Genomic DNA, 10,643 nt, shown 5'->3' with positions numbered 1-10,643 from the left:
GAGAGCTGCAGAAGGACAGGAGCCTGAATGTCGCCATAGAGTTTAACTCTACAAAGTCTTCGAATGTGGTCTTGCAGAAGGATTTTCATCTGGTCGGACATGTGAGGGTGGTTTTTCTTCTCTGTTTTTGCTGTGTGCAAAATGGACACAAACCAAGGAAGAAAGTGGCTAGTCCTGGGCCTTTGAGGTCACTGGCAGCCTGTCACTGCCCCCGGGTGGCTTGGAGCCCAGCCCAGAATACCAAGGGATGCAGCAAAACAAGTAATTTCATATCAAAGTTCTATCATATGCTCCTAAAAATAGAAGGAAAATAGAGATGTTTCCTCCCCCACCCCTTGCAATCCTTTGGAATTACAATGATTGGAGCTGATGCCTGGAAAGCCTGACCTCACTGGGAGCCCATGGATCCAGATGCCATGGAGTGCCCTGTGACAGTGAGTGGGACCACAGTGGCAAAGGGGGCAGCCACATTCCAGTGAGCACGGCTGGGGTTTTAGTGTTTCAGCACTAATCCCTGTCAGGCAAAGCCCCAACTCCACTGTACCCCAACAGCTGCAGCATTGTTCTCCCCCCTCACCAGTGGCCTTATCTGCCTTTAAAATTCACTGATACTCCAACTGGCAATCCAGCAACCCCTCCCACTGTAGGTACACAAAAGAGGCCTTTTATGAGTGTCATTTTTACTAGTATCCAAAGCCAAATAACACAGAGTGGAAAAATCACCAGCAGCCTTTTGTCCCATTGACCCCTCTCTCTAAACTCCATTTCTGCTGCCAGATTTTCCTGGAAAAAAAAAAGTATGGGATTGCAGTTTTCACTGCAGACCATGTCAGAGCTTGAATCTTTCTGTCCACCTTCAGGTGCTCAGAGGCTGCAGACCTGCAGCACAGCGGGTGTCCTTGGCCCTTGGCGCTTGGCTGGGCACAGCCCTGGGTGACTCAGAGGGTTGGGAATGTCCAGCTGGGCTTATCTCCTGGTGGGATTCACTGCAGAGGGGAAGGCAAGGCCTAAACTGTCAGGCTGTTCAGGCTCCCACTGCTATTGCTAGGAAGAGAGGCCTTCTCACAGGACAAATCCCATCTTTCCAGGGTCTCTCAAGCCCTCAAATCAGCAGTTTCTGAGCCAGTTTCTGTAAAAGAAAGGAAATTCCCACCTCAAGTCTCATAGCCAGGATCATTTTCAGCTAAGTCCCCTTTGCCTGTGTTGCAGGGCAGGACCTGCTTCTGAGTCCCTGCTCTCCAGAGGGACCTTGAACCCTGCACAGTGTCAAAAGGGATGGATGAAGGCAAGATCTGAGGCTGGGAAAGGAGAGAGGAAGGAGAGACTGTGAGTGGCAGTAGATCCTTGTGGGGCTGGGAAGGAAGGCGATTTCTGTGCACGCTTCAGTCATGTGCACATTTGGGCAGAAGATGTACCAGGAATTAGATAGTCCGAGGGCACGATGGGATGCAGCCAGGCTGAAAGCAGGATGGTCTGTGGGCATGGGACAGCCCAAGCACAGTGGGAGGCTAGTGGGAAGCAGGGACACCACGAAGCACGTTGAGCTGCACTGGGAGGGTGGGCTTTGGGCTTGTTTTGTGGCCTGGCATCTTCCAATTGGACTTGGAAAGCTCCATCAGGCCCCACTTCCCTCCGTCTCTCCCTTCAGCACTGGTGTCTGGACGGATGAATTTCTTCACCCCCCTGGTGCCGCACTTCCCTTCATGCAGGGAGGGACAACAACCTGTCGGGATTCCCATAGGAAAGGGGCTGCGGAAGGGCCTGTTATCCTGACCTGGAACAATGCAGGCCATCCCCCTGAGCTGCCTGCGTGGACCCGGAGACGGCAGCCTTCCCTTCCTCCTGCCCTCGGCTGCCGAGAGCACAGGCCTGCCTTGTAAACAAATTGTCTTGCTCTGTTCCGGTGGCAGCTGCACTTCTGGGCGTCTCATCTGGGAAAGGCATCAGCTGTAGGATGAAAGGGGATGTGCAAGATGTTATTACTGCAATTACTGTAAAAGAGGGGAAACTTTCCCATGCTAGTAACACATCACTCCTCTTCCCAGGACGCAGTGGGACAGACTCCTCTGCCCCAGGAGTTATAGTCAAACAAGAGCGTGATCTGCTGCAGAGTGAGCTGAAGCTGGAGGATCAGGGTCCAGCCTGCCTTCCAAAGTAAGTGCTACCGGGTGTTCCAGCTGCTGGGGCAGGGCTGGGGCAGGGCCAATGCTTGAATAAACCCTGTGCAGCTCCCTCCTGGGGACAGGAGGCACTCACCCAGTGTCAAACACATGTTTGCAAGAGCACCTTTAGTCTTTGTCCAGGGCAGAGGGAGGGTGTGACTGTGCTGGGAACCTCCAAGACCCTGCTGCCCCTGGCAGAGGTCTCGAAGGATGTGTCATTGGTGCTGGGATGGAGGAGCAAGGTGTTTCTGATGCCTTTTCCCTGAGGAAGAGCTGCCCCTTGGGGAGGTGTCAGGTGGGTGAAGACTCTTCTTCCCAGAAGGAATTTGAGAGCACCTCTTCTCCCTCCTTGTCCCTGAGACTCAGGGGATGCACCCATCTTCCTCCTTGTGTGGGCCAAAAGGAAGGGAAGGCAGATGGGGATTATTTCTAATCTGAGAACAATTCTCACTCGAGGCACAAGGCTGAGAGGGGATCCAGCTTGCTCGTTTTGGGTGGCAATGAAGATGAAGGGATGCAGAGAGAAGGTCTCACTGGCATGCTGTGGAATGAAGAGACCCTCTCCTCCCTGGGAGGGGTGGACCAGCTCTTCCTCTGCTGTCCGCTGGTTGGAGATTAGAGAGGGTTTGGGGGTCCCACGCCCTGATCATCCCCTTAGATGTGCCCTTTGTATGCATCAAATCCCATTTCGCCTCATTCCACCTTTCTGCACCACCTTTAGCAATCCCCACACGGCTCGGGATCACCTCCCTCACACCTCCATCCGCAGGCTGTTATCACATCCTCCCTGCCTCCAAGTGCATATTTACGCCAGGAATCACCTGTCCCACCCCAAACTGTCCTCAACTCTTTTCCTCTATCATTATCTCACTAAGAATTTGGCAGTCAGGAGCAGGCAAGGTTCTCCCCGGTGCCTGACCAGGGACGAGGCAGAAGACTGTCACCTTCACGGGACTTGGACTTCTCACAGGTGAGCAGCCCGGGACTGGCCCGGCGTTACTGCCTTGCCTCCCAGGGAATGGGAACCCCTCCGCCACGGAGGATCAGCTGTGGCTGGGGTCCCGCCAGCACCTGCTTCCTAGAGCCAGAGGAGACCTGGGGACCTCCTGCATCCCATCCTGCCGTGGAATCTTGCTTCTGGGCAAGTTTCACCCTGGACAGGGTAACCTGTTTTCCCGCCGCTCCAGAGGGACAGGCCGGAGGAGGCTCTACTTCGGCCGTGTCCCAGAGACCCCCTGCCACACCATGCTGGGGCAGACCCGGACCTTGAGGAGCTGCTGGTCTGCTCCCGAGCGGCACGGCCCCAGGTGGAGCCGTCTGAGGGTAGACTCCGGTTTGGAGAATAGGCACCGCCGGGGCAGATCCCACGCGGGGCACAGACCGTTCTCGGGACAGCCGCCCCGGCCCCGGCCCCGCCCCGGTCCCGCCCGTCCTTGTCGTGGCTGCTGACGCCGGGGGCGGCCCCGCGCCCGCCCCGCCCCGCCCGCCGGACTAACTTCCATTTTAGGTGCGGGAGCGGCGCGGGCGCACGGCGGGACCCGATCGACCCCGCGTTCCGCGCACACCGCCCCGCGCCGCCCGGCGGGACCCGGCCTGACCCGCGCCGCCGCCGGACCGGGTGCCCGCTTCGCCTCTCGCCTCGCCGCCGCGGCGGGACCCGCGGAGCGGAGCGGGCCGGGCGGCTGTGCCGCCGCCGCCGCGGGGCGGGACCGTCCCCCCTCGCCTGTCCGCCGAGGAGCCCGGCCACGGTGAGTCCTAATCGCGGCGTCTGTGCCGCCGCTCAGGGGGCAGAGGGGAGGGAGCGGAGCCGGTGCGAGCCGGCGCCTGCCGGGCGCCGCACGCCCCCGCGGCGGCGGGGCGGGCCGGGCCGGTCCTCGCCCGGCGGGGCCGGATCGGGGCTTGGCCGCGCTCTCCTGCCGGGGCCGGTCGGTACCGGGCTCCGGGAACCCCGTCCTGCCCGGCAGCCCGTGCCAGGCGCGGCCGCGCCCCGCGGGACCGGTGGGGCGGCGGGGCCGGGCCCTGGCGGGGGCGCTGGCGGCGCCCGGGAGCCCGCGGGGAGCGACACAAAGGCGGCTGGGCCGGGCGGCCGCCCCGCTCCCCGCCCGGGGCCGCCGCCGCTCGCCCTGCCCGGAACAAAGGCGGCCCGTGTGCCAGCTTCCCGCGGCCGGCACCGGCGGGCCCCCCCGCCCTCGGGCGGGGATCGGGCTAGGTTCCTCCGTGGGGTCTTGGCCGAGACACGGCCCGGCTCTTAGGCTCTGCGTCCGGCTGCTCAGTTCGGCTCTGCCGGTCTGCGCACGGGCTCATCGCCCGGTGCGTCGTTCGCCCGCGCCTTTGTTCTGGCGGGGAAGGGGCCGGTGTGCCCGGGGGGGTCAAGTGTACGGGTGGGGCTGCGGCTCCTCCTAATGGAATCGCTCTGAGCTTCAAAACAGCCCGACAGGCCCGTCCGCCCAAGCTCACAAGCGACACCGAAACGCTTCTCGAGGGAGGCAGAACAGTGCCGGAACCGTTCTCGGGAGTCTGCTGCTCAGCCGCCGCTTCGTTCTGAGTCTCCCTTGGCCACACTGTCATTTAGCGACAGCCTGGCTGCCTCCCATCTACCCAGCGCTCGTCGTGCCTTGTCCGGTGACCTTCCCCGGCATCGCTTTCCTGTGGGCAATCCTATGCCTCCTCGGAGCGTTGCAGGGAGGAGACTTAGCTTGGGGTGAGAAAGTTTGGGTGCCTCTCAGTCATGAGGGCTGCTGGCATCTGCGAAGTGCCCGCGGGCTGGCAGAAAGGAGGTGGGGCACCTCCGTGACTGCCCTAGGGTTTGGGCGAGGGAGCCTGGACAACAAAGCTTCCTCTGATTGTTGGAGAGAGGGGTGGACCTGCTGGAGTGCCTCCCTCTTTGAGGCTCGGTGCCCTTGCCCTTCCAGGGAGCCGGTGACGATGGGACTCAGGGTGTTATTTGGGGGACCTGGGCTGTCCTGTGACCAGCAGGAGCTGGAGGCTCCTCTCCCAGGTTGTGGCACACAGGCTTCTGCCCAGCTCCCGGTGAGCCAGAGAGGAGCATCTGGGTGCACGGAGCCTCGTGATGGTTTTGAACTGCAGCTACCTGTGGTTTCGCTGTCGCCCTCCCTACGCTACACAGATGCTTTTGGACATGACTATCCACGTCTTTGGTGTGGAGAATTGAGCTTGTTCTCAGCTTTGCACATGTGCTGAGAACCTGTAAAGCCATGCTTACAGCTTGTGTTTGAAGTTGTAAATTCTGTGCCCTCTCTCCTGGATGTGGCAAGGTGGGGTCAGCGGCTGGCTGGTGACTCCCATGCTCCTGACTGCTGGGGCTCCTGCCAATGGGGCAGTGTCCACCGGGTTGGTGGGAATAGACTAGTCAGGAAAATTGTTAGTCTTCTTCCCCAGGGTTACCTTGTCTGCTCCATCCTGCTCCCAGGGCTTTCTTGAGGCAGATTCTTTACCTGTTGGTGTTTGGTCATGCTCTGTTAACAGCAAAAAGGCAGTTTTTAAGGATCTGCTCTTCTACTTGGCTGAGTTTGGCTGGACTCTTGAGTGTGCAGATAATTGTCCTTTGCCATGTGCAGCATTGCTGGAATCTCGCGTGGAACCTTCCTGGAAGCGGTGGGAGGATGAAAGTGCTCACTCAGTGGAGCGTGCTGGGCTTGCCTGGGCTGCCGCAGAGGGGTGAGCCTCCTCCCTTCCGATGCAGAGGTCAGCGCCTGATCGTTGTGGTTGAGGAGCCCTTGAGGCCATCCCTTCCCTAAAGATGGGCTGGGAGTCAGATGAATGGTCCAGCCCAGACCGCGGAGCCGGCGTCTGTCCCTGGATTGCCTCTCATCTCTTCCCTCCTCCAGCCTCTGGCACGGAGATAAGACCTTGGCCCATTGTATCTGCAGTGGAGGTGGCTTTAGGACACCCAGAAAATAATAGTGTGGCTTGGATCGTGCCTGGAAGGCTGCTGGCTTCTTGAAATAGCTTACCAGTGTCTGTGGCCTTAGGGGGAGAGTGCTGGGTAAAGCTCTTGGTTTCCCTTTCCAACAACCCCTCATAACTGTCTCTCATTTACTGCTGGCAAGGACAGAGCCCTTTCCCAAGATTGTGGTGATGCTGTCTCCAGGGAAGTACAGAGTTCTCCTGGCTCTGAACACTTGTGTCTCTGCAGCGCCCTGGCTGTGTCCCGTCCCTGCCTTGCTGACAGAAGCAGAACTTGGAGCTGGTTTGGGTCAATAAAACACAGCAGGTGTTGCCTGGATGTGATGACAAAAGCCGAACCTGGGTAATTCAGGCACTCCTCAGTGTGTGACACAGAGCTTGGCCAGCGGAGGAGGTTGTCCTCTGGCACGGAGTTCAGGAATGTGCCTCGGTGCTAGGCTGTCGGAAAGGGGTTGGATTTACGGGCTCTCGACCAAAGTCCTCAAGTTCTCTGAGGTGGCCACAACCTTCTTTTTGCTTTATATCATCTGAGGAGGCTGTTTGGGGGAGGAAATGGTTTCTCAGAGCCAGTTCTTTTGCTGGAAACCCCCAGCAGCAGGCTGATGAGTCCATCCAGCTCCTGCCTGTCTTGTGCTTGTTGCTAATCCACCTTCCTTCCCTCCAGGAAGGCTGCTGGTGTTGGTTTGGCACAGGAGTGCCTATCCCCCTGCTCTGTCTGGTGACTGCTGCATGTGGGGCCTGACCTCTGGATGAATGTGCTCTCTTGTGTTCCCATGTACCCTCAGCCTGTTGGGGGGCTTCAGGATGGCAGTGGGTGTGATCCTCCTATTTCTCTTTGTATGTGGAGGAAGCAACTTTTCCCTGTGAGGAATACTGCTTCCTTGTGGTGGCCTGTGCAAGGAGGGGTGAGATGAGGTGTCTCTGCTGGGTGTGGGGGCAAACCAGTGACTAAGGAGCACAAGCTGCTGGGCATGGTGCCAGGATAGGCCAACCCTTAACCAGGGTGCCCATCACCTCTGCTTTCATTTGCTCTTCCCAGCCTGGAGCAGCAGCTGGTTGGAGGTTGGCAGTGGGATGTCTGCCGTGTATGGACCTTGGACTGAGGTGGGAATGACTGGTCCCTGCTGCCCAGCCCTCCACGCTGGCTTCTGCTGCCTTGAGGGAGATGTTCTTTCCTGACAGGGGATGCTGACAGGAGTGGTGGGTGCCCAGGAACTTATGCTAACCTCATGCTGCAGGTCTGTGGTGACTTTGCACTGCAGAGTTCTTACCCATTGCAAGAATGCTTGTGCCAGTGCAGACCTGAGGACCTGAGCCAGACTTACCATGCGTTTGATTTTAGCAGGTCTGTGCCCAGATGTTTGAGCTGATGGGATGTGGAGTTTCTGCTGTGGTACTGGTCTTGGTGGGATACTTGTCCAGGTGTGACTGTCTTTCTGGCACAAACACAGAAGGGTCCAGCCAAATTGCAGCAGGGGCTGAGCCCTGGGAAGAGCTCTCCTATAGCCTGGCCAGGGTGGTGGTGCTCTGGAAACATCTGCAGCTCCAGGGCTTGTATGGGATGCCCCTGGGTGGGCTGGGGTTGGTGGCAGTGGCATGCTGGGCTCATGTGTGTGAGGGCAGGAGCTGTTCCCGTACCTCCATCCTGGCCCTGACTGTTCCTGTTCCTCTGGGCGTTGGCCCTGGTCACAGTGAATGCTGCTCAAAGTTCACTGGCCCTCCTGGGCACACCTGAGCTATACCTGCCACTGCTGGGTCCCTGAGGGCTGGGCTGTGAGCACCAGGCATGGGGAGAGAGCAGCTGGAGCACGCAGGAGTGAGCAATAGGAGGGCAGCTCTCCTCTCCTCGTCTTACACATCTTTTGCAACTGTGAAAGCACCTCCTGCACAGGAAAGTGGTTACCTGGGGGAGGGAGCAAGGTGGCCTCACGTGTGAGAGTTGTATGACCTTGGACTGGATGAATATGGGGAACCGGTTCCCGCCCTGTCCAGAAGGAGGAAGGCGTCTCACTGTCCCTAGATGATACATTTTCCTCTCACCCCCATCTCATATGGCACTGGGGCCGGTCTGTTCCGAGAAGAGCCCCTGGATCTCCAGCTGCTTCCTGGTGCTCCCAGCCCTGGTCCTGGCCCAGTCGGAAAGGGGAGGCAGTAGTGCTGGGCTGCATGTGGGTATCTGCTGTGGGTGGGAGGGCGTGTGTGTGGAACTGCAAAGACGAGTTTTTCCGACCTGGAAGGGTGGGTCACCGGGGTTGTTTGCATGCTACTGGCAGGCCCCTTGCCCAGTGGAGTAACGCATTCCTGCGAGCGTGTTGCTGCACGCAGGGCTGCTGCTTGCCATGCTTGGCTTGGCTGCGGGCAGGCCAGCTCGCTCCAGGGGGAGAGATGTTGTCCCCCTCCTGCTCACTGGGGTCTGAGGGGGAGGAGGTAGAGAGCCCAGGGTGTTTCTGGGAGAAATCCTCTCTGATGTGGGGAGCCTGCCTTCTCCAGGTTGGCTTTGTGCCATCCTTGCTTTCTCGTCTGTTTTTTGCCTGCTTTTACCTCCAGAAAACACTGGTGTGGCAGAGCCACCCCTGATCTCTGCCCAGGGTCCGTCCACAGCAGCTGGCTGCGGTGGAAAACCACTCAATTCCCTTCTCCATTCTCCTTTCGGCAGCAAGAGGAGCCGCCCTGTGAAGGGCAGGTGGATGAGCCTGCGGAGCAAAGCTCTGGCAGCCGTGAGACCTCTGAGGGGACTCATGCTTGGCTTCCCAGGTGCCTTCAGGAGCCTTGGCAGCCCCACAGTGTCAAGGAGCTCTGAGGGAGTTGTGCAGACAAGGACATGAGGTGTGTGAGGGAGGCTGGAGAACCGGCTTAGGGGGCAGATGTTGTGCTGGGGTTCTGGTGTTGGTGCTGCCATAGCTCTGCAGGTAACCAACCCATCTCTGGGGCACAGCCAGAGCCTCATGGGGTTGGAAAACAGCATCTTCCATCCTCTCCTCATAGGATTCTCCCAGCCCTGGACAGGAATGTGATAGTACTATGGGTGATTAACAGTTGGATGTATTTCCTGGTGGCAGACTGCTTCCAACAAGCTGGAAGGCCAGGCATCTGATATTCTGGGTGGGCCATGCTGACCTCCTGGCTGGCATAGCTGGCTGAGGCTGGGCTGGTGGTGGTGCCCATGTCTGGCATTCCCAGCCTGGTTCCAGATCGTCTGCATGCAGGCCAGGGGCAGTGGGGAGTGGCCCTTGGCAGGACGTCGTGTTTAGAAACCAGCAGGAAAGGGAAGCCACGATGTCATCTCCCGTCTGACCAGGAAGCGAAGGTTTCCTTCCCTTCAGCTCGCACAGGAGCCTGGGAAGGTGCTTCTCAGTGAGAGGGTTGGGGGTGCAAACAGTTTGGCCAGGGGGCTGGGGTAGGATGGAGTCTTGCTGCCCCACTGTTCTGTTTGTTCCTTGCTCCTCTGTGTGAATGCTGGCTCCTGCTAGCCTGTGTGTGCACCTTGTGGGGCCTTAGAGCACTCTGAGGGACTTGCTGTCACCCTGCTGCAGCACCCCCTTTCCCCACCTCCAGCCATGATTCACTCCCTGGCTCCTGCCTGATGCTTCTCCAGTGGCTTTCCTTCACCCATTCATTACTGCTCTTGGCAGGGCCCTCGGAGCCATCTCCAGCAGACACACGCGTGCAATTAGAGAGCCGGGCACCTGATGAGGTCATGCGGAGCCGGAGCCGGAGGTGTTCAGCCCAGCCCCGCGTGGTTTGTGCTCTGACTCAGCCCGTGGCCGCCCTACCTGCTCGGGGAGTCCGGGCTGGCTGGGGCGAGGGGGGGCAGGGGGTCCCACTCCTCCTGGGCCGCTCCCTCAGGCCGGCTTGGCTTAATCTCGGCAATTCCCTCCTGGCCACTCCCTCACCAAATGCTACTTCACCTGTTTGCTCAGTGTGGGGAGGGGAGGGTGTCTCCTCCTGGAATTGGGAAGGGTGCCCTGTCTGCCTCAGGGGTGCCTGGGTACCCTTTGTGTGGGGAGACTCCGCGTGGGGTTGCTGGGAAGGCTGGGGGGCCCTGTTTCCTGCCCTTCTACGCACTTATGCTCAAAGTTCCTTGGTGAATTGTTCTTGCTAGAAGGGCACATACTGCTGGCTGCCCGTTAGTGGTGCAGGTCCTGTCCTGGTGCCAGTGAGATTCCCCTGTGCTTCCAGGCTCTGCTCCTTTGTCCACTGGTTGGAGCAGGGCCTGGAAGCCAGAACCGGTTCCCGGAGCTGCAGGTGTGGGACAGGAAATGATCTCAAGTGGCTTCCTTGGGAAGAGGGCTGTGGGAAGGGCTCTATGCCCAGGAAGGGTCCCAGATCCATATCTCCAGGTGCTGGGCTGCCTCAGGTAACTGCAGGTGCTTGTGCCCATGGCCTGATGAAGGGAGGTTGCTCCTAATCCTGCTGGGAATGCTGGCCACACTGCAGCCTCTCTGGGCACAGCCAGCAGCACTTGTGAGCTCTGGAGCAGCTCGTGTGCCCCTGGGATGAGGAGCCAGAGAGAGCAGCTTCCCCCATCTGCCGTGCCCTCGGCTTGGGCAGGCA

The 10,643-nt window shown here is 59.2% G+C and overlaps 1 protein-coding gene across 16 annotated transcripts in view; it reads left to right on the top strand.

Moving 5' to 3' along the window:
* Positions 1-613: 613 nt before the first annotated feature.
* The window catches only part of CTNND1 (catenin delta 1), a 30,078-nt gene continuing 20,048 nt past the window's right edge, over positions 614-10,643 (top strand). For 9 of the 16 annotated variants that reach the window (XM_086895374.1, XM_086895369.1, XM_086895366.1 and 6 more), the window contains exon 1: positions 3,771-3,910. The gene's annotated coding sequence lies outside the window, so the exon portion shown is untranslated. Of the gene's footprint in view, positions 644-968; positions 1,327-2,045; positions 2,155-3,770; positions 3,911-8,040; positions 8,258-10,643 lie in introns of those variants that run through there. The other 7 variants (XM_086895362.1, XM_086895370.1, XM_086895381.1 and 4 more) reach the window with 7 other exon arrangements.

The sequence above is a fragment of the Cyanistes caeruleus genome, chromosome 6 (assembly GCF_971803275.1).
Source record: "Cyanistes caeruleus chromosome 6, bCyaCae1.hap1.1, whole genome shotgun sequence".
NCBI classification, from domain to species: Eukaryota; Metazoa; Chordata; class Aves; order Passeriformes; family Paridae; genus Cyanistes; species Cyanistes caeruleus.
The sequence above is the reverse complement of the archived record's forward strand: the minus strand, read 5'-3'. Positions and strand labels throughout refer to the sequence as shown.